This window comes from Choloepus didactylus, chromosome 25 (assembly GCF_015220235.1).
Source record: "Choloepus didactylus isolate mChoDid1 chromosome 25, mChoDid1.pri, whole genome shotgun sequence".
Taxonomy (NCBI): domain Eukaryota; kingdom Metazoa; phylum Chordata; class Mammalia; order Pilosa; family Megalonychidae; genus Choloepus; species Choloepus didactylus.
Window position 1 is genome coordinate 5215308 of NC_051331.1, and position 12612 is coordinate 5227919.

At 36.0% G+C, this 12612-nt stretch overlaps 1 protein-coding gene and 1 pseudogene across 1 annotated transcript in view; both read right to left on the reverse strand.

Moving 5' to 3' along the window:
• Positions 1-12612, reverse strand: part of LOC119520498 (olfactory receptor 7A17-like) — a 41358-nt gene that overhangs the window by 12452 nt on the left and 16294 nt on the right. The gene's annotated exons all lie outside the window — the stretch shown is intronic.
• On the reverse strand, positions 10872-11848 carry LOC119520235 (annotated as a pseudogene).

Sequence of the window (12612 nt, forward strand, 5' to 3'; positions counted from 1 at the left end):
AAACAGTCTGATCCTGTGGGTTAGTGAGTTACAAAATAAGATGAATTCATACCATTGACAAAGAAAGTGAAATGAGTAAAAAAAAAAAAAATGAATATATCATTTCTTCACAATTGGACACTTTCTCAGATAATTACAGATCCCAAAATGGCACTTGGGCTTGCCAAACAAAGCAAGGGCTCTGAGGTCAGGTGATAAATGAAGCATCCACCTTAGTTTACCTTGCAAAGAACACAGTTGATCTTAAAGTTATGACATTACTTCTTCACTTATGGGATAAATAGCCAAAAAAAAATCATGGTTGGCAATGTTCAAACTGTGCACATTGCTATTTATGATGTGTCAGTAAACAATATTATTGTCGGAAGTGCCAAGGGAAATTTTCTGAAAATGATCCTGCCTATGAAAATAATATTTAAGGAGAAACATTACATCACTGGAATAATCACAGAGATTAGTGATACCCCAATTTTGAAAATCCAAGAGTCCTAATGTCTATTACATCCCCATCTAACTTACATTGTGGACAGTACAGGAGAAAGTCATACATCAGAGATGCAATGTGCACTATTGAAAATTAATTACATGCCGAGTCTAGCACAGTATGTGACCTCTTTCTGCAGCTGATTAAGACACACTTTTGCAACAGGGTCAAAGCCTGTGATGAGGCAAATGATTTTTCACCAAGAGCATTAAACACAAGAGAAGTTGCTTTCATCTGGCAGGGACTGCCATACACCTTCTTCCTCCAACAACTCCCATAATTTTATATAAAACTGATTACCTATATTAAACGTTTTACTACTGAAAATTCAGGCAGGACATTGTCTTCAACACATGACTTCCCTGTCACTGGCTCTAGAGAGAGATTCTGGTATATTACAATATCTTCTATCCCCAAGCTGTCTCCTTTGGTGTTGACTCTCATTCATGGAGCTGCCCTCTCTCAACATTATTTCCTCCCATTTCACTGCTTCTCCTTCCTCCTCCATCATTATCAATATCAGTTCAACTTACTCATACATTTGTTTTCAGTAATTCAATAAATATTTATTCAGTAATACTGAATGGTAAGCACTAAACTATGGGCTGAGAATGAAGAAAAGACTAACATATTTTGCTTCCACTCGAACAGTCTGAACAGGCCAAGAGACATGGAAATAAGTAAATGCAATATCCTAAAGTAGTGCTGCAGCCCTGGTGAAGTGAAATTCCATATGAATAAGGGTTGAAGCTGTAAATGACTTTGGGTATTATTGACATCTTAGTAATATTCATTTTCCTATCCAAGAACATCAGATGTCTTGTCTTTTAGATAGGTCTTTCCTAATATCTTCCAGGAGTGTTTTGTAGTTTCAGTGTATAAGTCCTTAACCTCTGTAATTAAAATTATTCCAAGTATTGTATTCTTTTAAATACTAGGGTGGGTGAAATGTTTTGAAGATTTCCACTTAGGAATGTTATTTCCTGGTGTGTAAAATCGCAACTGATTGTTGCCTGTTAATCTTGTGCTTTGCATTTCCCTGTTTTTTGTTACTGAAATTTTCTTGTGGATGATTTCATATTTCCATATCATCATGTCATCTCTGAATACAGTCTATTTTACTTCTTTATTTGCTGTTTCAATGTGTTTTATTTTATTTTATTGCCTAATTTCTTTGTCAAGTATTTCTGGTACAATACTGAATAGCAACAATGAAAGCAGATATTCCTGTGTTATTCCAGGCTTCAAGGGGAAGACCTTCCCTCTTCCAGCACTCACTATAAGATTAGCTGTGTTTTTATGTATGTGTCCTTTATCAGGTAGAGGATGTTACATTCTATTCTACTTTTTCTGGGTGTTTTTATGGTGAAACGGCATTGGACACTGTCAAATGCATTTTATGAATCAATTGAGGTTTTCTTGTAATTTTCCCCATTGTTCTGTGAATGTGGTGTTTTACCTTGATAGATTTTCCTATGCAGAGCATCCTTGAATCTTGGGATACATCCCGCTTGGTGGTGGTGGTTAATTATTTTAATATAGTGTTGGATTCAATTTGCTAGCATTTTGTTGAGGATTTTGCATCTATATTCATGAAAGAAATTGGTTCTTGGTTTGCTTTTCTTATTATATCTTTATGTGTCTTTGGTATCACAATAACAGCAACCTCATAGAACAAGTTAAGAAGAGTTTGTTCCTCTTCAGTTTGGAAAAGTTTGAGAAGCGTTGGAATCAATTCATCTTTGAATGTTACACTGAAAGTTTCTAGTTCTGGACTTCTCTTTCTTGGGAAGTTTTTTGATTACTGATCAGATCTCTTTACTTCTTAAATATCTGTTGTGATCTTCCTCAGTCAGTTTAGGGAACTTGTGAGTTTCTAGGGATCTTCTCCCAGACTATCTAGATTGTTGGCATGAAATTGTTCATACCATTCACTAATAATACTTTTTATTTTTCAGTATCAGTATCAGTGTCCCCAATTTCCTTTTGGATTTTAGTAATTTGCATCCTTGCTTTTTTTTTCTCTTTCAGTCTAGCTAAATGTTTTCAATGTTATTGAACTATTCGAAGAAACAGGTTTAATTTCATTGGTACACTCAATTGTTTTTCTCTTCTCCATTTCAATTATCTCCAGTCTAACTTGATAACTGTACTTAAAGGGGTTACATATGTGGTTACATTTGTGAATAGCCTCTTCTTAGGAAATGTACATGGAAGTATTACGTGTTCAAGGAGCATAACATAAATAGCTACTTTAAAATGTTTAAAAATAGATGGATGCAGTCAAAGTTGTCTTTTTCTTACTCCCTTGTTATGGTCTCTTTGAAATGTTCTTTTATTGTATGTTTGTTTTCTTTTTAACTTTTTTTTTCATACAGTTGATTTAAAAAAGAAGGGAAAGTTAAAAAAAAAAAAAGAAAAGAAAAACAAGGAAAAAAAAAAAGATGTAGTGCCCCCTTGAGGAGCCTGTGGAGAATGCAGGGGTATTCGCCTACCCCACATCCATGGTTGCTAACATGACCACAGACATAGGGGACTGGTGGTTTGATGGGTTGAGCCCTCTACCACAGGTTTTACCCTTGGGAAGACGGTTGCTGCAAAGGAGAGGCTAGGCCTCCCTATGGTTGTGCCTAAGAGCCTCCTCCCAAATGCCTCTTTGTTGCTCAGATGTGGCCCTGTCTCTCTAGCTAAGCCAACTCGAAAGGTGAAATCACTGCCCTCCCCCCTACATGGGATCAGACACCCATGGGAGTGAATCTCCCTGGCAACGTGGAATACGACTCCCGGGGAGGAATGTAGACCTGGCATTGTGGGACAGAGAACATCTTCTTGACCAAAAGGGGGATGTGAAAGGAAATGAAATAAGCTTCAGTGGCAGAGAGATTCCAAAAGGAGCCGAGAGGTCACTCTGGTGGGCACTCTTATGCACACTTTAGACAACCCTTTTTACGTTCTAAAGAATTGGGGTAGCTGGTGGTGGATACCTGAAACTATCAAACTACAACCCAGAACCCATGAATCTCGAAGACAGTTGTATAAAAATGTAGCTTATGTGGGGTGACAATGGGATTGGGAAAGCCATAAGGACCACACTCCACTTTGTCTAGTTTATGGATGGATGAGTAGAAAAATAGGGGAAGGAAACCAACAGACAAAAGTACCCAGTGTTCTTTTTTACTTCAATTGCTCTTTTTCACTCTAATTATTATTCTTGTTATTTTTGTGTGTGTGCTAATGAAGGTGTCAGGGATTGATTTAGGTGATGAATGTACCACTATGTAATGGTACTGTAAACAATCGAAAGTACGATTTGTTTTGTATGACTGCATGGTATGTGAATATATCTCAAAAAAATGAAGATTTAAAAAAAAAATAGATGGATGGGAGAGAGAGAAGGAGAGAGAGAGAGAGATGAATAGATAGAATGATATAGAAAAAGGGGAAATTCTTTATAATTTGTGTATCTGGGCACCTTCAGGAAGTTGGTAAAGTTGTCTGATTGGATTTCTATCAGTTTTGCTATGGTCTTTTAAGTTTGAAAGTATTTCAAACTAAAATGCTGAAGGAAAAATAAATTATAGCTCCATGTGAACTTCCCTACTCAAACTGGTTCCCTATTATATTATATTTTATTTTGAGGCTCAATCATTATCTTATTTTCAGGGCAGATCAGGGATATATTTGAAATATTATTTTAAATAGTTTTTACAGTATTTTATTTATCAGCACAGAAGTGTTGCATCTTCCATAAAGGCAGTGCTACAATGTTATCAACCTGTCAACAAGTGGTTAACTCATTCTCCAAAGATAAGATTCCACGTGGAGCTCAGCCTTGACTTCTGCTGTTGGAGGCTGAGGAACTCAGCAGTGTCTGCAACCAAATCTGCCTTCGTGAGTCTAAGCCAATGGCTCTCAGCCCAAGAATAACTTCTATCCCTCCAGTGAGCCTACTCGGTTCATGAGTGCATTGGGCAAGGACAGAGGCAACTGGAAGAAAAGCTCACTGTCATCCAAAGTATGGCTAAACTCATCCACAGATTACCATAATTTGCTCTCCTGAAGTTGCTCTTTGGTAAGCATTCTCATAAGACACAAATATCTTCATGTTCTGCACTTACTCATGGATGTATAATAATTCATTGTGTTATATCAGCATTTCCCTGGCACTGTACAACATAATACAATTGGGGAATTTGGGAGAAAATGCACCTATTGCAATTAACAGTAATACCGTAATATTCTTTCATCTGTAGTAACAAATGTGCCACACCAATACTAGGGATCAAAAATATGGAGGGAAATGGGGTGGGATATTTTGGGTTTTCTTTCATATTTTTATTTTATCTTCCTCTTATTATTATTGGAGTTATGAAAATATTCTAAAATTGCTTATGCTGATGATTGCACAGCTATGTGATGATACTGGGAGCCAGTGATGGTACACATTGGATGGACTGTATGGTGTGTGAATATACCTCAATAAAAGTGCATTTAAAAAAATCAAAATAAAAAATTATCCATAAGTATTTTATTCTTTAGGATGCTGTGGTGAATGAAACTTCCTGTTATGAATGTTCTCTGCTGGTATACAAAACAACCAATTTTGCATATTAATCTTGTAGCCTGCATTGGCTGAATTCATTTATGAGCTCTAGAAGTTTTCTCGTGGATGCTTTTGTATTTTTATATAAAATATCATATCTTCTCTGAATATGGATGATTTTACTGCTTGCTTTCCAATTCAGATGCTTCTTATTTCATTCTATCACCCAACTAATTTGGCAAGGAATTCCAGAACAAAGATGAATAGTAATAGTGAAAGTCGTGTCCTTTATGTCTTTATGTTGCTTCGACATCACATTAATGCTTCCCTCACAGAATGAATTAGGAAGAGTTCCCTCCTCTTCAATTTGGAAGATTTGGGGAAGTATCACAGTTAGTTCTTCTTTCAATGCTTCATGGAATTCACTGTGGAAGCTGTCTGGTCCTGGACCTCTCTTTCATAGGCAGATTCTGTCTACTGATGAGTCTCTTTACATATTATAGGTGTGTTGAAATCTTCTCTTTCTCCCTGAGACAGTTTAGGTAAGTTGGATTTCTAGGAATTTATCCTTTGCTTCTCAATTATCCAGATAGTTGGCATGCAGTTGTTCAAGTATTCATTAATCCTTTAATTTCTGTAATATCTAATAGTATCTCCATTTCACTGTGGATTTTAGTAATTTGCATCATCTCTCTTTTATTCTTATTCAGTCTCACTATATGATTGCAATTTTATTGATCTTTTCCAAGAACCGACTTTTAGTTTCATTGGTTCTATTCTTTATTTCATTTATCTCTAGCATTCCAATCTTTATTATTTCTTTCATTCTAGTAGCTTTAGTTAGAGTTTACCCTTCATTTCCTATTTCCTCCTGAGGTGAAGTTAGGTTATTGATATTTTATCTTTCTTTCTTATTTTTCAAAACAGGCATCCATAGCTATAAATTTCCCTCTGAGCACTGATTTTGCTGCATCCCATATGCACTGGTATATTGAATTTCCAATTCATTCATCTGGAGATATTTCCTGATTTCTGACATGATTTATTTTTGGACCCTTTGATTGTTCAAGAGTGTGTTGTATAACTTCCACTCAGATTTGTCCAGTATTGTGCTCTCACAACTTATTCTTAGTTAAAAGGTATTTAATCTGATGTTGAGATAGCCAACCAAGCTTTCCTTTGTTTACGATTTGCTTGGAATATTTTTTTCCATCCTTTCACATTCATCTATTTGAGAATTGGATATACTCTCAAATAGTTGAATGTAAACAACATATTGTTGGATCATGCTTTTTTTTTTTTTAATCTCTTCTGCCAGTGTCTTCTAACTGGAGAAGTTAAGTCATTTACATACAGATAATTACTGATAAGGCAAGACATAATTTAGTCATTTTCTTACTAGTTTCTTCTACATTTTACTCATTTTTGTCCCTCATTTCCTCCAATGCTGCCTTCCTTCATGTATAATTGATCTATATTACTGATGTAAATTGATCCCCTTCTCATTCACTTTTCTTTGTATATGATAGATACACTCTTTGCAGTCACCATGGGGTTTAAATTTCATATCCAAAATCTATAACACAATAGTTTGAATTGCTGCTGACTTGACGTCAAAAGCATCTGCAATCTTAGCTCCCACACCCCTCAGTCTCACCCACAATATTCTTCTCTTAAAACATTTCCTATTTATTTATCTTATGCCTAATAACATAGTTTTATGATGACTGCTTATGCTTTTGTATTTTACATTTTGTGAGTAATGAAAAGTAGCATTACGTACTGAGAATGCAATTATGCTGGGATTATTACATTCACCCAGGTAGTTACATTCACCTAGATATTTATTTTTTCAGATGGCCCTGAGCTACAGTCTAGTGTCTTTTCCTTTCAACCTGAAAAATTCCATGTAATGTTTTCTTAGGGCAGACCTAGTGCTAATATCCCTCAGCTTTTGTCTTTCTGGAAAAATCTTAAACTCACCATGTAACACTAGGCACAGAGAGGAAGCATCTAGATAACCATTTTTGTCCAGTGCCCTATTTATCGCTGGCCTTCAGAATAATAAAGACACAGAAATCTTTCAGCAGAGATTCCAATTTGTGAAGGTCTGAGTTTATAACCCTCTTAAACCTATTACACTATAGTATAATATCAACTTCTACCATGTTGATAGATTCTCTCAAACTGCAGCTCATTATCAATGTTAAAAATTTTGAACTTGATAACTATACTCTAAGTGGTTACATATGTGAATAGCCTTTTTCTTAGGAAAATTACATGAAATTATTATGAGTTCCAGGAGAATAATGTATATAACCTACCCTAAAATGTTTAAAAAATAGTCAGAAGCTCTAAGTGGAAAGCTTAACTTAAACTGTGCAGGGTTGGTAATCACAAATTAAAGTCAAATGTAAATCCTCTCTCTTCCACCTAGGCCTCTGTGAATTCTCTCAAATATGGGCCCAAAAAATTAAACAAAACACAATAAAAAATAGCACCACAGACACTAAGAAGCAAAACATCACTACTAAGACCCAGAAGAAAATATGATGATGAAAACAAGCTCCTACCTGTTTGAGGTATTGAAATTATTCAGACGCAGATCATAAAGCAACAATAAGCTTGAGAAAATTATACGGAATCTTCTAAATGCATATAATGGCACAAACAGTTTTCAAAAATGAATCAAACAGAACCTCTAAAGTTGAAATATACAATGAGGGAAATTAACAATTTCTGTGAAGTGGAATTGAAAGAAAACTGACTGCAAAAGTATTGAAACACCCCTCCAGAAACAGAAATTAGATGATAGAACAAATTTATGTTTGTAGGCTTTCCCTATATCTGTTTCTCTATGTCCCTGCAGTTACTTCGAGTAGACCATTCCCTCCTGTGACGTTTCTTTCCTACGACACAAAACTTCTCTTGCTCATTCATGTTATATATATATTTTTTTGTTCCACTGGCTCTGTTTCTGCCCTAGAAAACAGATAAAAACAAAATATCTGCATTCTGGAACTTCAAGGAGATGAAACAGATATCTAAGTTTGGAGACGTATCTCAGGGCTACGTGGTTGCTCCCAAATTTTCTGAGAAGAGTAATCTATAAGGGAACAGAAAATGAGAATGTTGACATTGGTGGAAGACCATGTGGAGATGATTTCCCATACGTTTTCATCCAACACTGATACTCTATCATTTGGTTCCTTTGGAATCTCAGCTCTGGGCAGTAGGGGAAGGAGACATTGTTCTTGTGGGACATACATACTCGTCCTTTGACACCAGCAACACTACTATGCTACAATCTTAGCATTAAGGGCTCTGTTACTGTCATCTACTCTGTCTGAGTGTAATTGGTGTGCCCTGGACCTGACAGGGTTTATACTGACTTCCCCTATCCTGGACAATTAATCATCCAATAGGAAACATTCATACTTTATAAAATTTTGCATAGGAAGTGGCCCAGTCAATGATTATTTTATTTACCAAACAGAATACAATTGAATAGGACAGAGCTCACTCAACATGATTCTTGTCCTCCTTCAATATAACATACCTTTGAGATTTTTCATGCAGTAATCAAGTCCCCAATTTTTCCAGGAAAAGTAATAGTATTTCCATCTGTAACCTGGTGTTTTTCATTTACACTATTCATGGCACTTTCTATTTCAGAAATCTATATTTTATGACTCTCCCCAAGATTTATCTTAAACAAAATGCAACACAGCACTTAACTTTCATCAAGCAAACAATTTGTTGATTTTTTCTTGTAGCTATTTATAGATTCCTACAGAATATTTAGTTTTCCATTAGAACAAATTTATACTGTATTCAGAGTGAATCATTTTTGTTACCACATATTTCAAGGTTTCATTAGAAGGGCAAAACACTACTGATAAAATCCAGGAATATTTTTCTTCCAGGGGAAAAGCAGGAGATGTAGAAATGACAAATTAATTAAAGAACAATGAATATATGGCAGAGTTGTAATGGCCTCCATCACTCAATAATGGCATGCTCAACAAAAAATATTTTCTTTAGAACTTATGTTCTAGAGAAGTATTTTAGAAAGGAAACAGGGAAAAGTCAGGGAATTTTGAAAGAGATAAAATCTTCCTCCTTCCTAATTACACTCAGAGTATAAGTAAGTTTGGGGTCCATCATGGAGTCTCCATGATGTGGTGTGACGTGGGTAGGGTGGAATAGCTCTGTACATCCATTTCTTCCTCCTCCTAGCCTGTGTTCCTGTGCTCCAGAGGAGGGTGGGCTGCACATGCAGTGCCTGTTTCACCAACACTTATGGCAAGAGCTTCCTACTACCTGGACTGCAGAAAATGCAGCACACTTGTGATCCAACAATTTCAATGGTGTCTTCTTGATTATACAATGTTCCTGATGATTGCTGAAATATCAACAGCCTTGGGTGCCTAAGCTATTGGATACAAGAACTGATTTTAAAAATACAGATCTTCCAGGATAAGAATCTGGGAATTGATATATCAACTTGTTGGATGCTAGGGCATCAGTGATGTGACTTACATTAGATAAATGTATACTACTATTGTATGTATAGCATTGGAAAATCTGAATCTCAACATATTATTTGCAGCTAACCATAAATAAAGTGCCAAGGGAGGATTTGGCAAAACTGAGTGGTTTTTATTATAAGATATATTGTTGGGAATCATATTTCAATGAAAGTGGAGTGAAGTGGGTCTTTTAATTGCCCTTGAGAGATTAAAAAAAAAAAAAAGACAAGTTGAGAATTTCAAATTGTCAGATTATGGCACAATCAAAATGAAGATGCCTTCCAGGACTACATGAATCAAATCTCTTCTGTGTAAACTACATTATGACTCAAAAACAAAGCTTGACCCTCTGTATTAATGCAGAGCAAAATAAGATGAATTCAAAATTTTGCAAAAGGATCTGAAGTGAAAAAAAGAAATGACCAGGTCAATTTTTTTCAAAATTTGGCATTAGCTCATAGCAATTTTTAATCCCAAATAGCCACTCTGTTTTCCCAAGCAAAGTGATGTCTCTGGGGTCAGTTGATGAACAAAACATTAGACTGATTCCTCCTCACAAAGAAAACAGTAGTTCTACAAAAAAAAAAACTGATATTATTTCCTAACATCTGAGATTAACAGTTGCAAAAGACATAGTTTGCAATGGACAAAACACCCATGTTGCTTTTTGGGATCTGTATTTGAGGACTATTATTGTAGAAAGTGCCAAGGGAAATTTCTCCTGCCTATGAAAATAATTTTTTAAAAAGCAACATTACATCACTGGAAGAATCACGGGTTGCAATGTCTGTTACATCCTCACCTAACTAATATCGGGCTGTGCTGAAGAAATTCATATATCAGAGAAGTGATGTGTATTATTGAAACTTAATCAGATGGGCACAGTTCAGGATGTAACCTCCTTTCTAGAGCCAATTAACACAAACTATATAACAGGTACTCAGCATGTGATAGGTCAGATGATTTTCACCAAAAGCATATAACACAAGAGCAGTTGATTTCATGTAATAAGGAATGAAGCACAGTTTCATACATCCAGAAATTCCTTTAAAGTTATATGTACCCAACAACTGGATTAAATGTTTACCTCTGAATATTCATCTGTCAGAATCAGTCTGGATACTGAATCCAGGGCATACAACAGAAGTTCAGTGATTTAAAACAAAATACCAAAGTACACATGCTTTGGATGAATAAAAAGTAGAGGTGGAAGTCTAGAAATTAAGCTAAAGTAGATTATGTTTCTGAACACTGTTAAAAATATCCAGATAGATCCCCCAGGATTTAAACTCTGTTAATCATGAACAAATTTCTATCCTTGAGACAAAAGAGCCTTGTACATAGACAATGTTTCCCAGCTGAAGAGTTGTTTGAAGGCATGCTTTAGGTCCTTGTTTCTAAGACTGTAGATAAAGGGGTTCAGCATGGGAGTGACCACCGTGTACATCACTGAAGCTATTGCATTTGCCCTTGAAGTTTGGGCAACAGCAGAACTAAGATACACTCCAATTCCTGTACCATAAAACAGGGACACTACTGAGAGGTGAGACCCACATGTGGAAAATGCTTTATACTTGCCTCCAGCTGATGAAATTCCCAAAATGGCTGATAAAATCTTAGAGTAAGAGAAAAGGATTCCAGTGAGTGGAAAAATACCCATGATTCCTGTGACAAAATACCTCACTATGTCATTGAGGAAGGTATTAGAACAAGCAAGTTGGAGTACTTGATTATGTTCACAAAATAAGTGGGGGATTTTGAACTTAGTACAAAAAGACAATTGCAAAGCCATTAAGCTCTGTAAGAGAGAGACCAGAACACTCAATACCCAGGAAGCCAGCAGCAGGAGACCACAGAGCTGGGGGTTCATGATGACTGTGTAGTGCAGGGGGTGACAGATGGCCACAAAGCGGTCATAGGCCATCACAGTCAAGATTAAGTTGTCTAATCCTCCAAAAAGAATGAAAAAAAATATATCTGGCAGAGGCAGTGTTCATAAGTTATGATTTTGCTCTCTGTCCGGATAGTTAGCAGCATCTTTGGGACAGTGGTGGAGGTGAGACAGATATCATTTAAAGACAGGTTAGAGAGGAAGAAGTACATGGGCATGTGGAGGTGGGAGTCAGAGATGGTGGCCAGGATGATGAGCAGGTTCCCAGTGAAGGTGACCAGGTACATCATCAGGAACATCCCAAAGATGAGGGGCTGCACTTCTGTATCTTCTGAGAGTCCCAGGAGGTTAAATTCTGAAACACGGGTTTGGTTTTCTGATTCCATGTAGCTGGTGAAACTTCTGGAAAAGAGCCTGAACAATGCAAAGTTAACCACAGGCAGTGGTCAGCAAATTAACATAAATACTCTGGCTATATGTTAAGCTCATTAAATTAATTATTTGTATTTATTATATATAGGTCTGAAGACCTTTAAATAAAAACATCAGGAAAACAAATGCTCCTGTTTCTCTGTGGTGCTGTTTCCAAACACCCATCATTGTCCATAATTGTAGACATGTTCCCAAGGCAATACTTTCCACTACAAATGGTCTTAGAGTTTGTTTTATTCAACAATCATTTTGACCAGTCATTTTGTACCTTTTGATGAAAAAGTCAGAGTCATGAATATCATGATGATAGCACAAGATTTTGAATCTAATTCATATTAATTGCACACCTAAAATGGTTCAGATGAGAATTTTTGAGTATGATATGGGCTATTACAATAAAAAGTTCTAAAATACATAAATAAATGAAGATATTCAATCTTCATGAAATGTAAGATCATACTGTTAAGATGAGTTTCTTCCCAACTTAATCTATGCATTCAACCAAAACGCATTCAAATGCCAGCAGGTTATTTTGTGCATATTGACAAACTAATTCTAAATTTTCTATGGAAACACAAAAGACAAAGATAACCAAAATCATATGAAGAAGGAGTACAAATCTGCAGGATGCATACTACCTGAGTTCAAGTCTAACTAACAAAACACAATAATCAGACACTGTTGTCTTGGTGAAATAGATACATTCACTACATCAGAGAATTCAGAAGTA